This window comes from Pelobates fuscus, chromosome 4 (assembly GCF_036172605.1).
Source record: "Pelobates fuscus isolate aPelFus1 chromosome 4, aPelFus1.pri, whole genome shotgun sequence".
Classification (NCBI taxonomy): Eukaryota; Metazoa; Chordata; class Amphibia; order Anura; family Pelobatidae; genus Pelobates; species Pelobates fuscus.
Window position 1 is genome coordinate 274,898,484 of NC_086320.1, and position 23,745 is coordinate 274,922,228.

A 23,745-nucleotide genomic window follows, 5' to 3' on the forward strand; every position below is an offset into this window, starting at 1 on the left:
CTAAGAGGTGATTTTTTTTTAATTAGTCTTAAGATTTAAAATAAAAATAAAAAGTTAAAAAGTGTGCACTATATCTTCATATGATATTTGGTCACTACAGCAGCACCATTCCTGTAAAATGAGTTCTGCATGTGCCCCCCAAATCCTTTGTTCTTACAATAGAAACACACCATGTGCAGGGAAAATACATCCAAATACAAGCAAAGCAAATATCAGGGGGACACCACTAGGCAAGACAATACACCTATCACTAACAGGAGACACTTCAGCCAAACTGACAGCATAGCTCATTGAGAGAATGTTTACAGTTCCTACATTATGCCACATGGAGATTACCTGGCCTTTTTTTCTTTGTTTTAAATTGTATTTCTTTCTATGTTTAGTTACATGTTTGTTTTGCTAGGGTTCGTTATTGCACTCTAAGCTTCATTAATTTATGATGTTCCCTATTTGTGACTTTTACCAATCTGTTCACTGCCATTACCGCATATCCTTAAATTTAAATTCCCTTTCATCTGCTTTTTCCTTGATTTTGTTTTTAACACCTTAATGATTCTCCACCCACAATGTCTTCTCACCTTAGATTCTCTTCTTTATAGCCTGGGCCCCATACAATATTGAAACAGAATTTATATGGTTTCAGACTGCATAACCGGGTTTGGAGATTTTTGACTGAGCCAGTTTTGAACATGAGATATTCCAGAGGACTGCTTTGTAGAGCAGTACCCGTCAACATGAATCAAGGAACAATTAAAGTGAATTGCTTTTCCTGCAAATATTAATTCTGATAAGGAAGAATTGAGTGTGAACTGGAATGGGTGTCTGGCTTTCTAAATACAATTCTTGAGAATCCATCAGATGACGACTCAGGTGAGCAAGTTTCATTACCACATGAGCAAGATGAGGATACTGATGAATATTCATCAACAAAATCTAGTGAATTCTGAATGCTCCTCTGAATCAGAAGGAAGATTCAATAAGCATTGCATGTTCCTTTTGAATTGGATGAGGAACAGGTGGATCAGGAGATCGTGTGCAAAGGAAGTGAACATTTAGGACAACAGCTCACTTTTGTGGACATACAAAAGTGCAACAGAAATTGGAGCATATGAAGAATGATCTTTAACTTTTAGGAACATGAGAAGTACAAGATAGAAAATAAGGACACTTATTGTTGCGTGGGGTTTTTCTCTAGCTATGTAGACTAACTCCCTTCAGGAGTCCAGCAATTACCATCTTCTGTAACATCCATTATCCTGTAACAGGCTGTTTTATTGTGTATCAGTAACTAAGAATAAACCGTAAGTCAGATTACATATTAGTATTTGGTTACTATAGATGTATTTCAGCCTGGCGAGCCTTTTACCCAAAAAGAAATACACAAATATACAAGAAATGTATATCAGCCTGAAAAGAACAAGCAATTACAAAAAAACAAGCCAAGGAATGAATGAACTCCATGAAGAGTGTGGGTTGATAGGGCATTTGAAATTATTTTTCCAATAATTAGAGATTATAAACTGCAGTGTAATACTGTGCCTTTGATGTTTGATACAAATTTCACACACTCTTGAATACGGTTTACTTTGACCTTTGATTTATTCCTTTATATTTTTTCCCCACTTACTGTAACCTATTACACAAAATTGTGTTTGTTCATAGATGGTGCCAAGTTCAAGTAGCTGTATGCACACCATAACTATCTACATTTACCTTTATGAATGGAGAGCTTCTGAAGCGCTTAGAGCGTCAACTGCCCACTCTTGCCAATCAGTGGTTTCACTGCCCAGCAGCTTCCTGCAACTCAATTGAAGTTCAATGCTGCTGGAGAACAGGAGATTTTAAATTTGTGATCAAGATTTGGGCCAGTGGAGGGGTGGGGGGGATGAAGGAGACTAATATACATTTTGGAGACCATTGGCTGCCTGCTATTCTAGTTTGTAGGGACCCCATGAGCACTTTCAGCCACTGCTCATGGGTGGGGGCTGGGACACTAGGTCTCCCATTCATGTTATTTAATATCACCCCCAACCTATTCGCCATGGTTAGGGCACAGAACACTATGCCCACCCGATTCGGTTTTTTATAGTCTTGCCTTTGTATTAGCAACTGGGCAGCTGCTTGCTGTTTAGTAGATGTGCCCCTAGCCATAGCATGACAGGTTATAAAGCTCACGTATACTAACATGGGTCATATTGACCCCATAGGCTATGATTCCATGGTTAGAGGTAGCCCACTGGCAGAAGGAAGCAGTGTGGCTCAAACCAAATCTTTGCCGCTTCTATTACAAGGAGGGAGTCTGTAGTAATTAACCAAATGCAGAATCAACGAAGTACATGGATGAAACTTCATGCACGATCATTTAGTTTTTGTGCATTTCATTAATGCTTCATTCAAATAGAATTAGTATTACCACCATCCAATAAAATTACTGGTTTCCCCATAAATATTTAGCCAAAAAAATTCTCTCCATCAGCTGTTCTGCCTCTGCTTTTCTTCCCTGGTAATCTAGTGGCTGTGTGTTGATCCCTGCACCAAGTGTCAGATCTTTCCCCTCCCTGGTCTAAGAAATATACAAGTATTCTAAAATGTTATGTAGTGAAGATGTTTCAAGAAGCCAATAGGGCACTGTTTGTTTTCTTCACCTGCTCTGTCAAATTGCCAGTTGTCTTAAGAAAAAAAATGCAGTGTGCAGCTGTGTAGAGTGTAAAACTGTACGTAGTAAGTGAAAAGGTTTTTTGTTTTTTTTTGTTTGTTTTTAAATAAAGTGCGAGCAGAGCATTACTGAAGTAATTGCAAGTGTGCATTCACTATTCTCAGTGGGAAGTGGATACACCCAACCTATCCTACAAGGGGTAGTAAGCCATTAGTGAGAAGAGCATCAGGTGGTCTTTTATAGGGTTTAAAAAAAAAAATGGTATGATACTACATATTACTGGCAGGATCAATAATTCAGCAGACTGTGGGAGCTCGGAACACAAGCCAACATAATATACAAATTAAATAAAATTAAAGGGCTGGCTTAAACACAGGCAAACTTGGTGAAAAGAAGTGGCCAAAAAAATAAAAAATAACACTCCAAGCACCATCAGGAGTGCCAAATATTTTTTTGGGAAAAAGGTTTTCACAGTTTACCTGGGTCCCACCCATATGTTTTCCATTGCTCACATTCTCAATGTATTTTGGATTTCAACATTCTCACTCTTAATAGATTATAGTAATATTGCTTTAATTTAGACAAGGAATGGTTTTGCAGTGGTGACTAAAGGAGTTTCAAGCTAGTGAAGCTATAATGTAGGCTCTACCCAAGGCAGTGGTATATTTTGTGCTGCCCAAGCCGTGACTAAACCTATGCTGCACCCCCAACCCCAATCCCAATCTTGGTTCCACCTTTTCCTCTGAATCCATTTTCAGACAGCTTATGAAAGCAATATTTGCCATCAGAGAGGTTTCTATTTCCAACTTTGTCCCAAAACATTCCAGTGCAAGCTTGGTTTCCAACCAGCTTCTGTGTCTTTTGTCCCCAAATTGTGTGTTAATATGTCACCGATACACTAACAGCTTGTCACATCCATCTATGTCCACAGTTTGCCAGTGCCATCTGGTAGAGCATGGCAGTCGGCTATAAATGCATGAACCTGGTATACCTTTCCAATAGCCTTTAGAGCGCCTCACTCTGGAGCTGCTGCCTTAGCAAGAGCCAGGATGTAACAGTGTTATTCAAGCTGGGAAAGTAGAGGTGCAATGTCTTGCCTACATAATACATCCATTACCAGGAGCAGTGGAACTGACACAAAGTGGCAGAACACTTAAGCATCCAAGCATCCACCTTTTTTGGACAATAAAGCAATACAGATAACCAATAAAGCTTGCACTATTACTGAATTATGTTAGACAATAAAAGCCATATAGTGCATACATATATGGGAATATTGTACATAGCCTGTGTGCAATGATATGATCATTTTATATATTGACATAAACAGTGTGTGTGAGCACATAGTATGTGGTCAGTAATTGGGATAACCCAACACAAAACTAGAGGAAACAGTAAAGGTACACATACCAGTCCTTAGAGTGGCTGGGTTAGTGCCTGAGACAGATAAAATAAATGCTTGCAAGTGACAGGTTAACATCAAGATAACAGAAATACACAGACTCAATAGCTAGACTAAAATCAGACTAACAGAGCAAGAATAGTCAAACAAACCACAGTCAGAGTCAAAAACATCCAATACACACTCTCAGATAAGACAGCCAAGCATAGAAACAAAGACAACCAGGAAGTATATATACCCTATGCTGGGTTGTGATTGGTTACAGAGGGCCATGATGTCACAATTGTGTATACATCATCAAAAAGGGACACATAGGCTGACAGCATAAAAGGAGACCAATGGGAGGGTTTAAATTAAATGATGTAATAATGAGGCACTAGAAAGCTAGGCGTGAGTTGGTGTGCATCAGAACTCAGACAATATAGAATTTCTGTGATTGCACAGTGCAGAGGAACAGATATTGTGACGTGTGTATATATATATATATAACAGTTTACATATTGATATAGTATATATATATATATACGTGAAACCAGGCGGCTGCACTCACCTGAACATGCAGAAATGGGGTGCTGCTAGGGGCCAATTTATACAATACACCAGATCCAGCACACTCACCTATCCACTAAACAGCAACTTCAATGTTGACAGATTGTATTAGTTTTTTTTTTTTTTTTTTGTTTTTTAAACCTCTAATCTAGGCAAAAATAATGGGGTTTAGTTACATTATATGATCATACTTTCCATTAGCCTGCCACAACGACAATGTACCCCATCTTTGGCAGGTCCTACTCTAACAACCTAATGTCTGTTTTTGTGCGATTAACCAACTTACTTGGGGAAAAAATTTCATCTGGGGCGCTGTGCAGTACAAGGCTAAATAGGACCTGAGGCACCTATGACAGGGAGGGGTTCATAATAGATTCTCTTTTCTGGAGAACTGGAGTGGATCCTGGAGTCCAAAGGGCTAGCACTGCGCTCCTCCGAGGAAGCTCCGCTGTATATCAGCATTTCTTGTACCCTCTTGCGCCCTGTAGAGGTTCTGGGAGCCAGAATGTGATGTCACATTCCGACCCAGGCACCACTGTGTGGTGCGCAAGGAAGCTATACAGGAAGAGAGGATATAGAGTGTAGCTCTCATGCTGGCCCCCCTGCGCTTGTTCTGGGTAGACATGTGCATTCATTTTCGTATGAATACGACTTTGGCCGAAAATATTTTTTTCTGGTTTTTTATTTGTTTACTAAATCGTAAACGAAAGCACCACATACGAAAGATAAACAAAACTAAAGGACAAATGCTGAATGCATTACTTTTTCATTTTGTTTTGTTCCTTTAATGGACTCCATGCTGCAGGGGAATTAAAGGACCACTCTAGTGCCAGGAAAGCATACTCGTTTTCCTGGCACTAGAGTGCCCTGAGGGTGCCCCCACCCTCAGGGACCCCCTCCCGCCCGGCTCTGGAAAGGGGAAAAGGGTTAAAACTTACCTTTTTCCAGCGCTGGGTGGGGAGCTCTCCTCCTCCTCCTCTCCGCCTCCGTTCCTCCCCGTCGGCTGAATGCGCACGCGCGGCAAGAGCTGCGCGCGCATTCAGCCGGTCACATAGGAAAGCATTCATAATGCTTTCCTATGGACGCTTGCGTGCTCTCACTGTGATTTTCACAGTGAGAATCACGCAAGCGCCTCTAGCGGCTGTCAGTGAGACAGCCACTAGAGGAAATAGGGGAAGGCTTAACTAATTGATAAACATTTTTTATAAAAAAATTAGTTAACCCTAGCTGGACCTGGCACCCAGACCACTTCATTAAGCTGAAGTGTTCTGGGTGCCTAGAGTGGTCCTTTAACCCTCACAGCACAGAGAAAATAACTGCATGCGCAAAAAAAAACAAAGAGCCGGCAGCTCTACCAGCTCCTTTCTTGTAATAATATCAATTCCTACCCTCCTCCTTATTAAAACCTATGGGGGTCACTATGACCCCATATTAAGAAAAGTGAGGTTAAATCCTCCCGCATGCCCCTACTCGCTGCATGCTGTGATTAGTGGCATGTCGCCTAAACAGCGAGCAGCCAGTGTCATTTAAAAGTGCTGCATTTAAACCTGGATATAAATCCATATGGGGGTCACTATCACACTCATATTCATAAAAGAGAGGTTAATTCCTCCCTCATGCCCCTACTTGCAGCATACCGTGAGTAGGGGCATGTCGCCTAAACAAATCTAAAACTTCTAGTGACTGGGCAGCTATTGCTACCCAGTCACTAGTGTAATAAGGGGGGACCTGGCATAGGTCCCCCCGTTTCCCCATGGTGGAGAACACGAATAACTAAAATGGGGGGGCATAGTGCCCACTCCCTCACCTGTGCCCCGCGGGTGGAGGCGATTAATATAAACGGGGGGACCTAGTGCCCCCCAGGTCACTGGCTGCTCGCTGTTTAGGCGTCATGCCCCTACTCGCGGCCTGCTGCGAGTAGGGGCATGCAGGAGGATTTAACCTCCCTTTTATTATTAAAGGTGTCATAGTGACCCCCATAGGTTTTAATGCAGGGGGGAGGGTGTCATAGTGACCCCCATAGGTTTTATTGCAGGGGGGAGGGTAGGAATGGTTTATTACAAGTCGGCTCCCTCCTTGTTTTTTTTTTATTGCGCATGCGCAGTGATATTTTTTTGTCCTAATTGACGAAAACAAATTATTTTTGAACTAATTTTGTTAAAAAAAGAATGGTTTGTGGACGAAATTCGGGATTGATTAAATTTTTATTTAGTACGAATCATTCGTACGAAACGAAAATTTCACTGGTGCACATGTCTAGTGCTGGGCAGCCAAGCTACTGGCGCTCGCCCGCGTTCCCAGAAATAACGGGCAGTAGAGGAGCATTGTGCGCTGCTCCCTCCCACATTCAGACCCAGGCACAAGGAAGCTATACAGGAAGAGAAGACATAGAGCAGAGCTCCTACCCTGGCCCCCCTGCGCATGTGCCAGGCGGCCGCATTACCAGAAATAACAGGCATTACCTTCTGCTGGTCACTCTGACTTTTGTGCCCCTGGGCCTGCACGCCCTATGCCTATTAAGGGTTAATAAGTATATAGGGGTGTATATAAAAAATACCCCTCTCTGTCTCATTAGAGATATCTTTGCCAGAAGCTCAAGGAAGCAGGCTGAAGGGTCAGTGTTAGGACCTGCTTAGGGGGGGTCTGCCTTGACGTTGGCAGGCGGGCATTCCCTCCAATGGCCATTGGAGCAACTAAATGACCTTCATTTGTCTAAATATACATAGGGATGAAGGAGAGAGCGCAGGTAACTTTTTCTTTTCTTTGGTTTTTACTATATATTGGGGCTGATGTGTACTGTAGTCATTGCTGCCGGCCCAGTAGTGATGGGAGTGAGCGCAGGACTTCTCTTTTTGTATCAAAATAAATTGTTTAACCATTTAATTCTCTTACTTTAAATATATGAGAAAACTTAATTGCAATGTAGGATTAGAAAAAGTGCTTGCTTTTGTTCATATATACAAAAAGCTATTCTTAAGTTATTTATACGTATGTTCATTATGTACAATGCGTAAAATGAACAGAAATCATGAGCATGGTTAAAATAGTAATGATAATTCCATGTCTGTATTTATAGACGGCTGTCTTGTTTTTCCATGCTCAAGCTATCAGTGTGTTAGCTGCTATTAGTATGCGAAATAGCAGTTTGCAATTGTAGCAGAGTTGCCTGTACCCCGGCTGGGTATCTCTGCCGAATCTGCTTCCTCGTAGCCATCAGGGATCCTGGAGCACTTCAGACCCAGTCACCGAGGCTGACTGTGATCACTGAGGGCCTTTTCCATCCTGGACCAGGCTACTGTGTACCAGGCAACCCTTTTCATCAGCAGAAAATATCGCTTTCCCCAAACACCAGACAGCACTTGGTTAAGCTTAAAACGGCAACTAAGCTTTAATAGACATAGCACACATAGTTATGCCCCCAAAAGCCTCATTTACATACAATACGGTGCATAGAGCACTATAGTACAAGAAAGGGGCTAGACAATAGCAAAGTCTAATGTGATATTGAGGAGGGACAGGGCAGCTAGTTTAAACTGGTCTGTTAGTGTCCCTGGGACAATGCCTTGCTGGGGAAACAATAGGACAGGAAAAAGGGGAAGGGGAGAGGCACAGACAATTAATACATTCAACATACCTCGCGCCAATACTAAGTACAGGGTGCTAAAACACAAGAGGAATCTGGGGACCCACACATAGTGTCTGTCTTCCATCCCCAGTGATAGTGACTACCGTCACAGCAATCTAGTTTCGGAACCATATCCAAGCCTATAAACAATAGACAGTTTCAGCTCCAGATCAAGGCAAAAAGTCCTATTTTCTATTGATTGCACCTCTTCCCAATATTTTTTAATAATATGACATGTCCACCACACATGAAACGTGCCTGTTTCATCGTGCTCGTTTCGATTAAGTTTGCGAGTTCAATGTGAGAGGAGCATGCAGAGTTGCCTTTATGAGTGGTATATTCTGCCTTCTGCTGCACATGTGAGTGACTCGTTAAGGTCCATCTGACTCTAGCAGGAGCTTGTAAATAGAGTACAAGGTCTTGCTTTGTCTGCTTTCGTTCAGGCACATTTTCTGAAATCTCGTCAATCTAGGTCTTACTAAAGCTTGTGATGTGTCTTGCAAAGTAAATTTCACTTGTAAATATACGGAAGTTGCCTTGCCGTGTCCAATTCGCTGCCTGTAAAATATAGAGGCCCACGCGTGAAGGCCAGAGAAGCAGCCGCGCCTCGTACCGATTGAGTACCCAAAACATGTCTCCACCCCCGCTAGCGATAACAACCAATGAACTCATCTAGGTGGTGTTCATGGTAACTGGCTTGTAAGGTTGGTATAAGACCAGCAGATGTCCTGAATGTGACAATCTAAGTGTTGTTGTGATCTCCGTATAACAAAATACCGCTATAACTGTGCAAAGACTGGGGAACCGCCGGGAACAGGGTAAGATACTGACGCGAATAAGATTTAGTTCTACGAGACACCGTAGAAATCATTCCTTCTGGTGATACCGAAAAGACAGTCTACGTCGAACTCCAGTACATCTGACACCCGACGAAAAAACCTAAAAGTAACGTGACTACGGCTGACGGAGGGATAGGTTCATGTTATCTGACTAGTTCCAAAAGATTCAACATCGAGGAGATAGGGGTAATAAAAGGATCGCAGTCCCTTTCCATACACCAGCAAACTCCAGGTGTAATAGGTCTCTAGTTGGTTGCGATAGTCCCTTGACATACCAGTCTCCCTTGGAAGACACTAATCTACCAACTCCAGACGCTCCTGCATTATCAATGGATGATGTTCTCCTTTTGGATATGCCCGAAGGCAAGTTAAAACTGAAGAAGCTGAGGATGATCCCAATTAAGGACAATCATTCTGGGTGTCACGCTTGACTCCTTTACCTCGGTAATGAGTACTATCGAAGTCTTTGCTATTCTGATCCCAATTTCATAGGTGTGCCCGGATCTCAGGCAGTGAGCTTTCAGCCAATGTCTGGCCCGGTAGTGAAGTGGTCCTGGGCAATAGTCAAAGGATTATGGTGCCTTTCCGCCGTACCCGTCGCATTTTCTCACGAATTGTCGCTATCGATGATGTTGGAAGGTGTAATCCGCCCATGGTGGAATCTATTCTGAAGTAGAGGAACAGAGTCACTCAGAACTGGGATCGAACCGACTCCTCTCTGTTCACTATGAATCCCAACAATTCACGAAACTGTAACATAAATCTCGTTTTGTGAACGTAGTCAGGAATTGGACTTGCAAAAGGTCAGTAAGTCATCTAGGTATGCGACAGCGGATACCCTTTGCTCTTCAGTGCGCCGTGCCCGGCTTCAGAAACTTCATGAGGCGCCATGTGAACCAGTAGGTAAGTGTCCTTCAAATCCAACATTGCGTACCCCTTTCGAGGAGTAGGTCCCCTAGGAGATGGATACCTTCCTTCTTGAGTTGTCGGTACGCCCCAAAACCATTGGGTTGGCATAGGTTGATGAATGGGCGATAGTCTCCTGTCTTCTTCCTTATTACCAAACCGTTGCTGAGATAAATGTTTCTCCAAACGATAGTCCGTCCGCCTGAGGTCCTCGCTCTTTTGTCCCTAACTTCAATGGTTTAAAATCCATCTTTAATTGGGCTGCTTTGCGCCGTTCTGTGCCCCTGTCTGCCTTGCGTTCCCCAACCTACATATTGCCCTTTGCACCCATTCCCTCACATCGTGAGCTTCTAGAGGTGAGTCTTGGGTGGGGTCAGTTCCACAAAGAATAGAATATTTACTCGGGGCTGATCATGTCCAGTATTTCATCCTAACTAGTTTTGAGTCCTTCTCCTACATGTTTACATGGACCCCGGCCTGATCGGGACATAAATATCACCACAGTGATACCGAGCTCCCTGGTGAAGAATATCTTGTTCGGTCATAGAGGGCGTGGGCATTCCACCCTGAGCTTGTCTCGGACTTCTTTTCCCCGAAGTGGGCATCCATTCGGATGACCCTGGGTATCGGATGGAGCGTGAGTCAAACGAGAGTGTCCAGTGTGCCAAAGAAAACCTTTCTTGCTAGGCGGGTCTTGTCACTTTACCTCTTCAGATGGAGACTCTTCTGCTCTCCATTCTCTCATGATCTCCAGAGAAGGGGGAGGGATGAAGTTTTCGTCCCCTGATGATGGAGCCTGAGATGATTAATGGACAGGACGTTCTGAGAGACGGTTCCGCTAAGTCGGGGTGTTCTTTCCCCTTTGGGGAAGCCGCGTTGGAGCCCTTCCAATGGTGTTTAGATGATAAGGTGTCTGACCTAACGTTGTCGGTATCTCTCGCTTCCATTGGTGTTGGTGCCGTTGCACCCGCTCTGTCGTATGGGTTGTTAGCCAGCATATTGGAGAGGACTTCTTCCCCCGGAGCTGCCCTGGTGACCTTAATCCTCGCCTGAAAATCGGTCGGGGATATTGAGGGAAGTCCGACCTGTTGGTTCACACCCTTCAGTCTGTGGGGGACAGGATCGTACAACAGTACACTTATTGCCACTCAGTGGGCTTCCGTGTATGACTGGGGTCACCCAGAATTTCAATCAATCAGTACCACTTTCGCAGGATCCAGGGAGTGGTCTGGGAATGAGGACACCCTCAGTAAGACCGGGATGAGTGGTCTGCAATGTCGGGACGTAGCCCGAGTATGGGAGACATAAAAGCCTCAATATGTATAATCCTTATATGGTCTAGAATTGTGGAGTTTGGCAGCACTGTGAGTTCTCCTTCCCGGTTAAAGGAAGGGCGTACGGATCCTCCAGTTGAAGCATAGAGGTGTCGGAATACATGCATATAGTGCGCCCTGGTCTGTGCATACTATGACAGAGCGTACTCTGAAGGTAGAAGCCCTAGAAATGGCGCGGGGGGTCACCCCTTCGTACCTGTGCCACTAGCACCGGAGTAAGACTCGCCTGGGGGTCACCCAGCATAGGGGGGGTCACCCCTGTATGTGTGTCTCTTATGGCATGTTAGGACACTCTTTCGGTCTGTGGGATACCGAACAGGTGTCAGGTACGGTAGCACATTTATTGCCACTAGTGGACCTCCACGTATGACTGGGGGTCATCCAGAATTGTTTCAAACAGTACCACTTAGAGATTTCCTGGGAGTGGTCTGAGGAGGGGGTCACCCTCAATAAGACCAGGATGAGCGGTCAGTAATGTCGGGACGTAGCCCGTATATGGGGAGGTATGGTAGCCTCCAAATTATCCAAGGGGTCACCCTTATTGGATATAGTACTGTGGAGATTTGACAGCACCGTGAGCTCTCCTACCTGGTTCTGTCGACATACATGTATCCAGTGTGTTCTGGTCTGTGTATACAGTAACAGATTGGACTCTGTGGTTATGAGCCCATCCTAGGGTGTGGGGGTTAACCCCATTATATATATATCACTAGTACCGGAATAGGATTCGCTTGGGGTTCGCCCAGCGCAGGGGGTTCACTCCAGTATATGTAAGTCAGTAGTACAGGAACCAGATTCTCTTGGGGTTCGCCCAGCGCAGGGGGTTCACTCCAGTATATGTATGTCAGTAGTACAGGAACCAGATTCGCTTGGGGGTCACCCAGCGTAGGGTGTTCACCCCAGTATATGTATGTCACTAGGACAGGGACCAGATTCGCTATGGGTACATCCATTGTAAGGGGGGTCACCCCTGTACCACAATGTCCTTGGACAGGTGTCTGCCACGCTTGGGGTTCACCCAGCATAAGGGGGGTCACCCCTGATAATCACTCTGTTATGCGCCTCCACTACTATGTCCTTGGGAGGTGTATCCCTGTGGGGAAGGGGTGTATCCGGTGGTTGTGAGGTCCAGTGGGAGTAAGGAGCTGGGTAAATTAGCGTCTCTATTTAATCTCCCTGCCCCCAGATAGAGTAATGCATCCACTATATGCCCACAGCAGGGAACGGTCTTTATAATCCTCTAGATGTACAAGAAAACTTTTATTCAACATGACATTTGTATATAACATTATAGAGCAAACTGCCAGCAGACATGATTACTGCATCCACTATATGCACACAGCAGGGATCAGTCCTACATAAGTGGACACTCCATGCATAATCCTCCAGCAAAGTACCTGTAAAACTTTATTCCACCTGCCGTGCTATGTACCAGTATTGATTTCAGCAGTGAACATTCCATACATAATCTCCCAGAAAAGGACTTGGAGAACTTTATTTAACAGGAAACTTATTTTAGACAGTACAGATCAGGCTGCCAGTTCGTGGGAATCACGAACTGGCTGAAACAAAATGGCCGACGTGAATCTCGCGAGAGCCGCGAGATTCAAGATGGCCACCGTTCGCGCGCAAATGCGCCGTGCGGCCCGAGATCGCTACAGCGATCGTGGCCCGCCGGTGCAGTACTGAGTCCCCCCCGGAACCCCCTACCCCCAGAGACCTGCCCTGAAGTCCTGGCACCAGAGCAAACCAAATGCGATTGCGGTAAAACGCTGTGATCCGCGCGAGACTAAAGCAGAGAACGTGATAAAACAAAGTACCAGCAGAGACAAGTCTAATATAAAAACAAAAAAGCAACAGCAAATATCAGGTTAGAAAGACAAAGCTAATACCAAATGTAAAGGCAACTAGCAAATTATCAGGGTAGAAAAGCAAATCTAATACCAAAATGTAAAAGCAGCTTAGCAAATTATCAGGGAGAGAAGGGAGAGGGTAGCAGGGGACAAATACCACACCATAAACATTCAAATAGAATGATAAATGTAATATAAATTAAAAACTGTTTGGAGCAAAATACTCTGACCTGTGCCTTGGCTGGTAAGCAGCAAAGAAAGAGGAAGTCATGTGTCTGTCAGGGCTTTATATATGGATGTGATGCCTGTTACTGATTGGTTTAAAGTTTTTTTCTGATTGACTTGTGCTGCTGGAGGCATAAAGTAAAGAAAGTTATGCAAAATATGAAGCCTCCTGTCATGTGATAAAATTAACACACACCTCTTCCTTGTGATAGGAAGATATAGGTAAGTATCACATCTGTAATAAATCATATCAAGAAGATTAAGTAATTAATGCCAAGTGTAAATACCTGGATACTCTACTCCACTAACATTTTGAAAAAAAATGCGGAGAAAATTGAACCACCTATCGCACGTTACGTGCGTGATTACAACACCCAAGCTATTATACGGAAGCCTTTAATCCCTTAAGGACCAAACTTCTGGAATAAAAGGGAATCATGACATGTCACATATGTCATGTGTCCTTAGGGGGTTAATGGCCGAAACAAAATATAAATGCGCACAAAATCAGAGCACATGTGTGAAGAGTGTAAATCTATCAGACCGAACATGTGTACACCGCTCAACAGTGCACACAGCGCATGTGTGAAAAACGGCTGGCGCACTGTAGTGCGCATGCGTCCGTGGCAGAATTGTGTGAAGAAGCCCTTAGAATTAACGAACACTTAACACATTCGGTAATCCAAGGGTCACAGGCATGTATAGATGCCAATACTAGTGGTCTGGCGCAAAAGCAGGGAAATAAACGATGAAACAAAAAATGAAATAAGAATGAGAGAGAGAAAAAATGGAAAGTTGGATGAGCATATAGAAAGGAATGAGCAAAGATATAAGGAGAGTAAAATAGAAAAAATAATGCAAAAATCAAACTAAAATGCTCAAATATAGAGAAATACAAATAATAAAAAATTAAGAAAAGAAAAATAAAACAGACTAAACATGAAAAAATTAAAAAAGTACAAAAATAAAATAAAGAAAAAATCCATAAAAAAAATAAAAATAATGAATATAAAATATAAATAAAATATATATATATGAAAATATGTAAATAAAAAATAAAAATGAAATATAAAAAATACTAAAATAAAGAAAAATAATAAATAAACCCCAGACGATCGTTTCAGCCTTGTTAGGCATCATCAGTGAGGCATAGCTGATATCTCCCTAGGCACAGTGATTCTCTTGCGCCCTGTTTTTTTTTTGCTCTTCACAAGTTTAAAGGGTAATCCAGATGTGGACCCCTTGCTCATGGTGCCTAGAGAGATATCAGCTATGCCTCACTGATGATGCCTATCAAGGCTGAAACGATCGTCTGGGGTTGCTATGTCTCTTGTGCAGAGGGAACTTCCTGGCATTTCTGATCTGGACTGCCCGTATGGGTGGGACCAGTCTGATATGTTTCAGAGATGTTCTCTTTGTAATGGCACAATATATGCTAAAACAAGCTTGAGATCTGAGCGGGGACCCACCGAAGGGCAGGCTATTTCAGCTGCTGCCCGTTCTCAGTATTCTCTTGCGCTCTGTTTTTTTTTGCTCTCCTCATATTAAATAAAGCTGAAATAAGGAATCAAAGATTACTTTTTGAGATTCCAACATTCCTTATATAAAAATATATGAGAAAGATACAGGTGTATAATATAAAGTAACGTGTGTGAATGTCTATTCTAAAGTCTCAATTTTAACAATTTCCTAAGGAAAGGAAATTAGTTTTAGAGCCAATGTGTAAGGAGACTCTCACTAAGTGGTATATTAATATCATGTAAAATTGATACTATATATATTCATACTACTTAAAGTGCAAAATTTACAAAAGTGCATAAATTTAAGAAAGTGCATAAATTCAATAAAGTGCATAAGATAACAAAGCGCTGTACTCTAATAAAGTGCTACAATCAAGTGCAATGGATGGGTTAGTGTATGTGAAGAAGAATATTCTTCTACCATCCAATCTATTACAAAACGGTAAAAATCAAACATTATTAAGCTATAAATTATAAATAATTAATCTCTTACATGTATACAGTTAATTGCCTATATATAATATAAAACACATAGTATAATAAGTGAAAAGGAATGTGAATTAGAATATCAGCATATGTAGAAATTCATGATACCCAACAGATGGTCTAAGGAAGGTCTCTTAAGAGGGTGATTGTAAGATATATCCCAAACCAGCAAAGCCAACAAATAGCCTGTGAAAAAATAGAAAAAAAAATTAACAAAATACTGTTAAAAACAAGTAAAGTAATAAAAACATAATATTCCGATTTAAGGTAATACATCATATTCCTGATTAAGTCCTTTTGGTGATAGTGTATCAAGTTCTCTGATCCAAAAAGCTTCCCTCATTAGCAATTTTTGAACCATACCCCGCCTCTGGAGCATTTCAGGGACATGTTCTATAATTTGAAATTTTAATTGAGAGATATTGTGTTGCGTCTCAGAGAAGTGAAATGGTAGAGGCAGATCAGTCATTTTGGTGCGTTTAGTAGATTTGTGTTTAGAGAAGCTCTCTTTCATTTTCTGTGAGGTCTGTCCCACATACAAAAAAACACAAGGGTATTTGAGGATATAAACTACATAGGAAGAATTGCACGTCATAAAGCGTTTTGTGAGGTATTTTTTACCACTATATGGGTGGTAAAGCCATTGGCCTTGTATCATATAATGACATGCTGCACATCAATAACATGGGAAATTACCCTTTTTGGTAGTGTTAGGTTTGGTAGATGGTAATTCTGCTCTAACCAATTTATATTTTAGAGAGGGACATCTTTTGTAGGCAATCATAGGTATCGTAGTGAATTCAGGGACATCGGGATGGCATTCAGATAGAACATGCCAATGTTTGAAGATAATTTTATTTAGAGTGGTCGATAATTTTAATCTACAATCTTTATCATCTTTTTGTCTTGAAAGTAAACACTCGTCTCTGCTCTTATTCTTGACTTGACCCAACCGCTCCGTCAAGAGAGCTCTAGGATAACCACATTTTTGGAATCTCTCTACCATGTTATTTAATTGAAAATCAACTTTGTTTGTATCCGAGACCAATCTTTTAACCCTCATAAACTGGCTTTTCGGTAAAGCTTTAATTACCGTTGGAGGATGGTAACTGTTAAAATGTAATAGGGTATTTCTGTCAAAAGGTTTCCTATATACATTGGTCTCACGACCTTTTGTAATCAATATATCCAAAAATGGAAGTTCACTATCGCTGTATGTCATAGTGAACTTTCGCTGTATGTCATAGTGAACTTAATGATTTGGGAGCAGGTATTCAAAAAAGAAAAGAACTGTTCTAAGGACTCCAGTGTGCCAGTCCACAACACCAGTATATCATCGATATATCGAATCCATTTATCCACATGTCTTTTAAATAATTCATTGCAGTAAATGAGTTTTTCTTCAATTTCAGACATATATATACCGGCGTATGTGGGTGACACATTGGAGCCCATAGAAGTCCCCCTTAATTGTAAATAAAAATCTTGCTGAAAAAGAAAATAATTATCTCTCATTACCATTACCATTTCAAGCAATTGCATAAGAAAGAGTAAGGTCTCACCTTCAAACCCTAGTGTTTCAAAAGCATTTTTAGCTGACAAAAGACCCAAGTGATGCTCTATAGAAGTATATAAACTGGTCACATCAAAAGAAACCAGAGTGTATACCTCAACATTGCTCACCGTCTTTAACTTAGTCAATACCTCTGTGGTATCCTTAACATACGATTTAATGTTCAATAAAAAAGGTCTTAATAAACAATCTAAGAATTGTGCAATAGATGAAAGTACCGAGCCAATACCAGCCACAATGGGTCTAGCAGGTCAATGTATCAAACTTTTGTGAAATTTAGGTAATACATAGATTACCGGTACAATTGCCAATTTTTCATATAGAAACCCATATGCATCTTTATCAATAATTTGTTTATCCAGAGCTGATTTAAGGATACTTTTGATTTTTACTTGTAACATATTAGTAGGATCATAATCAAGCTTCCTATAGGTTTCATTATCCCGAAGTCTCAAAATTTCCTGTACATAGTCACCTCTATTCTGAACCACAATGGTACCACCCTTATCAGCCAGTTTAATCATCAGGTCCCTGTTATTTTTCAGTGAATTCAACGATTTGAATTCAGATTTTGTTAAATTTAAAGAGTCTTGGTTGTGTCTGTGTTTAGATCTAGAGAACAAAAGATTCACATCTCTTTGTATCAAATTGACAAATGTCTCCACTGAGTGATCATTACATGAAGGGTTAAATTAGCTATTTTTCCTAAGATCAACATCCTCTAGCTTTATGGCCATATTTCTTACAGGCTCCTCATATGTAGGGAATACATTTTTACAAAAGAATACTCTTAATCTAACTGTACGAAAAAAAATGAGTAATATCAACTCAATTAGGAGTATAAGTGGGACATTTTCCCACGCTGTGTAATTTGACTCATAACTCTTTGGTTACTTAATCCACCAATCAGAGAGTTATGAGTCAAATTACACAGCGTGGGAAAATTCCAAAGAACTTTCCCTTGCTGTGTAAAATGACACAGAGCACTCTGATTGGTGGATTTCAAACCAACCAATCAGAGTGCTGTGACAGGTAAATGTAGAGACTTACCTGTCAGTCTCTTCATTTACCTGTCAGAACACTCTGATTGGATGGCTTAAACCCACCAATAAGAGTGCTCAGAGCCTAATTGCAGGGCGGGGCAAGGCTTTATAAGTCAGTCTGCGCAGAGCCCTCGCCGGGTGATTTTTTTTTTTTTTTGCGCTTGGTTTTGTTTTGTTTATTTTTTAAGTGCGTCGGTTATTATGGCTTTTTATTCGACCTTTTTGGGGGCTGAAAAAATAAGATTTTAGAAGAAAGAAAACATCAAATGGTAAGTTTTATTTTTTTCAGGTACTTAGTTAAATGGTCCCCCCTCATTATTTGTAGGGTGAGGGGGGTAGGTAGGGGTTCATTTTTTAGGGGAGGAGGGTGACTAGAGGTTTGGGGGGGTGCAGGGGGGAGGTTCCCCCCCTAATTAGTATTTAGGGCCTGGGGGGAGGACAATAGGTCCCCCCCCATAATTTTACTTTAGGGCCCCCACCCGCCGCTCAGGGGTGGGGGCCAGGGGGGCAATAGGTCCCCCTTATTCTAATTTAGGGCCCCCACCCGCCGCTCAGGGGTGGGGGCTCGGGAAGGGGTACCCTTTTTAAAAAAAAATATATTTTTAAATAGACATGCCCCTACTCGCGGTATAGCGAGTAGGGGCATAATTTACTAATACTAAGTAATCTTTACTTCGTATTAGTAAATTTGGCTGAAAGACCAATTTAGGTCTTTCAGCCTTTTGGTAGATAACTCCCTAATACCGTGGGAATTAGGGAGTTATCTACCAAGCGGCTGAAACAGAAGTGCCGAGGTTCCGAAGTGTCGACGTGCCGAAGTTACCGAAATTCCGAAGGGGTGAAGTGCCGAAGTTCCGAAATTCATCTGTCTTTTTGATTGCCATCTGTAGACATTGCCCATTTCGTAATCCAGTAAATCTCTGTGGAATTTGGTTCTTTTGCGCTCTTCAATGTTTTTTTTTAAGTGAATCAACATTTGTGCAAATTTGTTTCTTTATTTCACAGAATCCCATACCTTCTGAGGAATCAATAAGTTCCTTTTCTAATTTGTCACTTTCTTCCTTTGTCTTACTTATTGATTTTTGTAAAAATTCCAAGTTCAATAGGATCCAATCCATGGAACACTTATTGAGTATAGATTCAAGGCGTGTGCAATAGTCATCATCTTCTCTAAAGAGAATAGGTTGAATGTTCATCCTCATTCCCCTAGGGATACGGTGAACTTTATAACATTCCACAAGTATCACACTTTTTTTAGGTCTCCCATCAATGTTTTTTTATATATTACATTTATTATTTAGTTCATGCTTACTTGTACTGTTTCCACACTCTTTTATATATATATATACATATATATATATATATATATACATACACACACACATCTATTGTTGTATGTTAATGATCAAGATTATACTTTTTACCTCATTCTGATCATTTATCCCGATCTCGATTTCAGGAGTTCCAGGCGGCACTACCAACAGCAGCCCTAATACCTACCCCGGCACCACGGTGGCAGGACATGGTTATAGACTAGATAGTCTACTCACTCACAGGCGTCACCTCTCACAACTGGGTCTTTCTGTTAACACTAGGAAAGCATATGAGAGGGCTTTTCATATTTTTAACAGATTTTTGCTTGACTTCCACATCATTGACAAATTCTCTATGGAAACTTTGATTGTGTTTATTTCCTTTTGCCACCTTCACCTAAAGCTATCCTTCAACACTATTAAATTATATATCACCGGTATTCAACACCACATCCTTACCACTTGGCCTAATAAGCAACGCTTCCTATCATCTTACCAGGTGAAAACCATATTAAAGGTATCAAGGACTCTACACCTACACTCACGCCTTCTAGACTACCCATTCACAATCACCTGTTCCAGTCACTTTCAAACCTTTTAGATACCTCACCATTTGAAACACATACGAATCAAGTGATCAAAACTGCCATCTATTTAGCATTTTACAGATTTCTCCGGCCCAGAGAATCCACCACTAACAATAAATCCCCAAACTTCATCACAAGAGCACATCTGATAAAATCACACAACCACTATCTACTGTCTCTATACCATACCAAAACTGTCTGATAGATTTACACTCTTCACACATGCGCTTTGATTTCGAGCACATTTATATATTTTTTTGGCCATTAAAGGCTTCCGTATAATAGCTTGGGTGTTGTATCCAGGTATTTACACTTGTCATTAATTACTTAATTTTCTTGATATGATTTATTACAGATGTGATACTTACCTATATCTTCCTATCACAAAGAAGAGGTGTGTTTTAATTATAATGCCTGGTTTGGTCTGCTCTAAAACATGGATCTTCTCCTATCATTCTTTCACTTAAATCTTTTATATGCCTTGTACTTGCTAATTTCTTTCCCATGTTTTTTAAGGTATTTATGCATAGATTTTATGAGTGTATTAATCAAATTAATTAAGCATCTGTTTCTTATTTTGTATGTTAATGAATGTTGTAATTTCACATTAATTGATTTTTATGTGTGTATAAAAAAGCTTTCTTGTCACTGTGGTGTTAGCTTGATAAAGGCCTGGTTGCAGGTCGAAACTTTGCTGATCCAATAAAACTGCCTTGAAGATATCGCAGTGAGTGCCTGATATTTTTTTCATTTGTATAGTCCATATTCAATGTCCTCTATGATGTAGTTCATGGTTTCTTCATCCCAACTGCATTCCGCCCAAGTGTCCTTATTTTGGCAGGACAGTCCCTAATTTGGACTTTCTTAATGCCCCTCTTATCTAGGAGTTCTATATTGTTGGTTTACAGTAATGTGCCTTTAAACTACAATAAATGTGATTAGAAATTAGTCTGCGTAAATAAGATACACAGTCCTTGTTTTAAATTACATTTTAGTTGCAATTATTATTTGTAAGTCACCTAAAATGTCTAATAACCCCCGCCTGTTTCCTTTCACACACACCCATAAATTAACAGTGTCCCTCTTTGCCCATTTGAAATGTTTGAACTTGGAACATAGAAACATAGAATGAGACGGCAGATCAGAACCATTTGGCCCATCTAATCTGCCCAATTTTTTTTCGAAATACTTTTTAGTCCCTGGTCGTATCTTAAGTCTAGGGTTGCCTTGTGCCTATCCCACGCATGCTTAACCCCTTAACGCCGTTACGACGTACCATGCCGTCACGCATTAAATGGGCTTTAAAGCCGTTGCGACGGCATGGTACGCCGTAACGGCTTAAGCCCCCAAGAAGAGAGGTGTACTTACCTCCGCCGCGATCCTCTTCTGGGGGGCTGCCTGAGAGCCCAGGCAGCCCCCTTCCGGCAAATGAGGCCCCCGGGGGACATGTGATCGCTCTCAAAGAGCGATCACATGGCCCCCTATAGCTGGCTATGGATCTGCCAGCAGGGGGACTGTCTAAAATATCAGACAGTCCCCCTGCTGGTAGGAGGTGTAAAAAAAATAAAATAAACATGTTTAAAAAGAAATTAAATATATTTTTATATATATATAATATATATATATATATTATATATATAATATATATACATATTATATATATGTAACGTCATACAAAGTGTATTTTCAAATTAATATAAGTATATATATTAATATTAAACTACACTTAGAATGACGTTACATATATATAATATGTATATATATTTTATATATATAATAGATGTACATATATATTATATATAAATATGTATAATTAAAATAATAAATAAATAAAATAAAATAAATAAATAAAATATTGAAACAAAATGTAATATAAATTATATATGCATATGTAATTTCATTCTAACTGTATTTTGTTATTAATATATATATATCGGTAACAAAATACACTTAGAATGACATTCTATATATATATATATATATATATCTATCTATCTATATATTTAGTCCACAGGTGGGGTAAGTTAACTACTTACTTTTGTGTATATATTTGTATGTTATGTGCATTATCACTATCTTGATAAAGACCCTGAAGGGTCGAAACGTTGATGTTGAAGTTGTGATTAAACACTTTATCCACTGTTGAAAAATCCAAGCGAGTGCTCCTGATTCTTACCTCCTATCTATCTATATATATATGTATCTAATTACAAATAACCGCAAATATATATATATAGATAAATATATATAATTACATAAAAGATTACATTAGTATACACGTAGAATTTAAATACCTATAAATGCATATATATTAAAATTCTACGTGTATATTTAAATAATCTTTTAACGTAATTATGTGATTTGATTAATTAAAATTTGATTGACATGCCTGACAACACAGGGAGAAAGTGCAGAGAACTTAATTTGCAAGCACTATATTTGACCCTGTAACTCTCCAAGACACCATAAAACCTGTACATAGGGGGTACTGTTTTACTCGGGGGACTTCGCTGAACTCAAATATTAGTGTTTCAAACTGGTAAATTGTATTACAACGATGATATTTTAAGTAAAAGTTATGTTTTTCGCATTTTTTACAAGCGAACGGCACTTTTATGGTCTATATTATTGTTGTAATATGTTTTACTGTTTTAAAACACTAATATTTGTGTTTAGTGAAGTCTCCCGAGAATAACAGTACCCCCCATGTACAGGTTTTATGGTGTTTTGGAAAGTTAGAGAGTCACATATAAGGCTTGCATTTCATTTTTTTCACATTGAAATTTGCCAGATTGGTTATGTTGCCTTTGAGAGCGTATGGTAGCCCAGGAATGAGAATTACCCCCATGATGGCATACCATTTGCAAAAGTAGACAACCCAAGGTATTGCAAGTGGGGTATGTCCAGTCTTTCTTAGTAGCCACTTAGTCACAAACACTGGCCAAATATTTGTTTTTTGCTTTTTTCACACAAAAACAAATATGAACGCTAACTTTGGCCAGTGTTTGTGACTAAGTGGCTACTAAAAAAGACTAAACATACCCCACTTTCAATACCTTGGCTTGTCTACTTTTTCAAATGCTATGCCATTATGGGGGTAATGCTCATTCCTGGGCTTCCACACCGTCTCAAAGGTAACATTACTAATCTGGAAAATTTCAATTTGAAAATGGTTCTATATTTGACCCTGTAACTTTCCAAAACAACATAAAACCTGTTAATGGGGGGTACTGTTGTACTCGTGAGACATCGCTGATTACAAATATGTGCATTTTTTTGCAGTAAAACCTAACAGTGTTATGACATTCACAGTTAAAATGTCAGACGGAAATGCAAATTTAAAAAAAATTTCTTATTTTCTCACATTTTTTTTATTTTATTCATAATAAATTATGTTCCATATATGAATAGTTAATGATAAATTAAAGCCCTGTTTCTCCTGAACAAAATGATATATAATAAGTGTGGGTGCATATAATTTGAAAGAGGGGAACTACGGGTGAACAGACATATAGCGCAAATTCCAGTTTTTGTTTACGTTTTGTTTTGATCAGAACGTGCACTATTGACTCCGTCCTGAAGGGGTTAAACTCCCTTACTGTGTTAACCTCTACCACTTCAGCTGGAAGGCTATTTCATGCGTCCACTATCCTCTCTGTAAAGTAATACTTCCTGAAACATTTTTAATCCTTAGCGCCCTCTAATTTAATAATGTCCACTTGTTGTGGTAGTTTTTCTTCTTTTAAATTAAGTCTCCTCCTTTACTGTGTTGATTCCCTTTATGTATTTAAATGTCTATATCATAGCTCCCTGTCTCGTCTTTCCTCCAAGCTA